The sequence below is a fragment of the Engraulis encrasicolus genome, chromosome 24 (genome assembly GCF_034702125.1).
Source record: "Engraulis encrasicolus isolate BLACKSEA-1 chromosome 24, IST_EnEncr_1.0, whole genome shotgun sequence".
Taxonomy (NCBI): domain Eukaryota; kingdom Metazoa; phylum Chordata; class Actinopteri; order Clupeiformes; family Engraulidae; genus Engraulis; species Engraulis encrasicolus.
The window spans coordinates 33397766-33400265 of NC_085880.1; the positions used below are offsets into that span (position 1 = coordinate 33397766).

At 46.2% G+C, this 2500-nt stretch overlaps 1 protein-coding gene across 6 annotated transcripts in view; it reads left to right on the forward strand.

Moving 5' to 3' along the window:
- tacc2 (transforming, acidic coiled-coil containing protein 2) overlaps window positions 1–2500 on the forward strand; it is a 138231-nt gene that overhangs the window by 4786 nt on the left and 130945 nt on the right. The window contains exon 1 of one of the 6 annotated variants that reach the window (XM_063191841.1): window positions 895–975. The exons of the other annotated variants lie outside the window; for them this stretch is intronic. The gene's annotated coding sequence lies outside the window, so the exon portion shown is untranslated. Of the gene's footprint in view, window positions 1–894; window positions 976–2500 lie in introns of those variants that run through there. 6 annotated transcript variants of the gene reach the window in all.

Genomic DNA, 2500 nt, shown 5'->3' on the forward strand with positions numbered 1-2500 from the left:
AGCATGGTGGTACTGTGTCAGGTTTACTGGTGTGACTGACAGGGAACTTCCTGGTCTTATTTTGATGGGACACACTAGCACATGATGCCATGTCACAGAAGGAAACGACGGAAATACATTATGGCTGCTGGGGGTGGAGTGGAAGTTGAAGTGTGTGTGTGTGCGCGCGTGCAGGTGTGTGTGTGTGTGTGTGTGTGTGTGTGTGTGTGTGTGTGTGTGTGTGTGTGTGTTAAGGATAGACCGATATATCGGACCGGACGATATTTGCGCTTTTTAAGTGTATCGGTATCGGCCCGTATCGGTCGACCCCTAGTGTGTGTGTGTGTCTGTGTGTGTCTGTGTGTGTGTGTGTGTGTGTGTGTGTGTGTGTGTGTGTGTGTGTGTGTGTCTGTGTGTGTCTGTGTGTGTGTGCAGAGAAGTCGAAAGGAGAGACAAGGGGGTCAGTTGTCCAGGTTCCAGGGAGAGTGGGGGCCCAGATTTCGGTCTTCATTACTTTGGGGGGGGGGGGGGGGCTTTCAGTGTGTGTGTGTGTGTCTGTGTGTGTGAATGACGGTGGTGGGTCTATTTATAAAGTGTTTCATATTCAGGTCAGTGCTTCTTGACAAACCTTGCCCCCCCATGCAGCAGCTTGCCCCGTCACATGATATCACCACACACACACACACACACACACACCCACACAGACACACACACACAGACACACACAGATCAACACATAGGCTAATATAAGCATGAATAAGCATTTAGATGCACACAAACGTGCACACACGGGCACACAGGCACGCACACGCACACGCACACGCACACGCGCACAAACACACACACACGCACACGCACACGCACACGCACACGCACGCGCACACACACACGCACACGAACACACACACACAAACACGCACACACAAATACATACCGTACTCACTAGGTCAGCTCCAGTAAGCAGGACAGACCTGACCCACTCATGATTATCCAACAGTGAGTATGAACTAGTGAGACCTACTTTAGTGTTTTCACATCTATCTATCTATCTATCTATCTATCTATCTATCTATCTATCTAGGCCTATCTATCTATCTATCTATCTATCTATCTATCTATCTATCTATCTATCTATCTATCTATCTATCTATCTGTCTGTCTGTCTGTCTGTCTGTCTGTCTGTCTGTCTGTCTGTCTGTCTGTCTGTCTGTCTGTCTGTCTGTCTGTTGGTATGTCTATTTATATATTCATATTATATGTTTGTTTGTTTCTGTGCTTAGTTGTTTGCTTGTTTGTTCAATCGTTTCTTTATCACTTCATTGTTATCAATGTCAGATATTCATTATTTGATATTCAGATTTAGATGCAGCATGTATCTCTTTTCTTTTCTTGTTGTTGTTATTCGGACACGCTCTTGTCCTCAGGCCACAGTGCGTATTTGGTGTCCCATTATGGAGTCAGATCTGTTGTTGTAATATTGATCTGAAAATGATACGGCTTTAGAGGAGTACTCGTGACTCGCCTTTACAGCTGTCTGCCTCGGCGGACTGTCGGTCAGTCAGTCTGTGTGTCTGGTCAGCTGCTGGAACAAGGGTCACTCGATTTGGAAGTGCTGTGATTATCAGACGGACTCATGTTTAGCAAGTATCCATGCAAGTGTCCAGGAGCCTATAATTACTGTGTGTGTGTGTGTGTGTGTGTGTGTGTGTGTGTGTGTGTGTGTGTGTGTGTGTGTGTGTGTGTGTTTGTGTGTGTGTGTGTGTGTGTGTGTGTGTGTGTGTGTGTGTGTGTGAGAGAGAGAGAGAGAGAGAGAGAGAGAGAGCGAGAGAGAGAGCGAGAGAGAGAGAGAGAGAGAGAGAGAGAGAGATGGGGGGGGGGGCAATAGACTGTGTTTGAAAGGAATGATTGACGCAGCAAGGAGAGGTGTTATCAGATAGTGTGTGTGTTTGTGTGTTTGTGTATCATGGAAGAGCTGGTAGACAGCCAGGGTGAAGAGGAAGTGATACCTGACTTGCTGACTTGTGGTGCTGAACCTAATCTGAAGCTGAGATTGACACTTGGCCTGACTTGGCCTCCACAGATTACTTAATCCAGTGCCCTGCTACTCAGTAGAGATGCCATTATCTGTAATCTGGCACCTGCTCATTGCCAAAGTCTGTGTGTGTGTGTGTGTGTGTGTGTGTGTGTGTGTGTGTGTGTGTGTGTGTGTGTGTGTGTGTGTGTGTGTGTGTGTTAGTGAATCTGTGTGTGTGTGTGTGTGTGTGTGTGTGTGTGTGTGTGTGTGTGTGTGTGTGTGTGTGTGTGTGTGTGTGTGTGTGTGTGTGTGTGTGTGTGTGTGTGTGTGTGTGTTTTCAGCTAAATGATAATGACAAAACACAAGTCGGTAGTTCATATTTCATATTCGCAGTATACAATGAAATGCAGTGCAGTGCAATACAGTGAAATGCCAAAGGTGTCATGAAGACCAAAAGCCTCAGCGTTATGCCTATAAATGTTTTCATCCCAATTAAAATGTTACTGT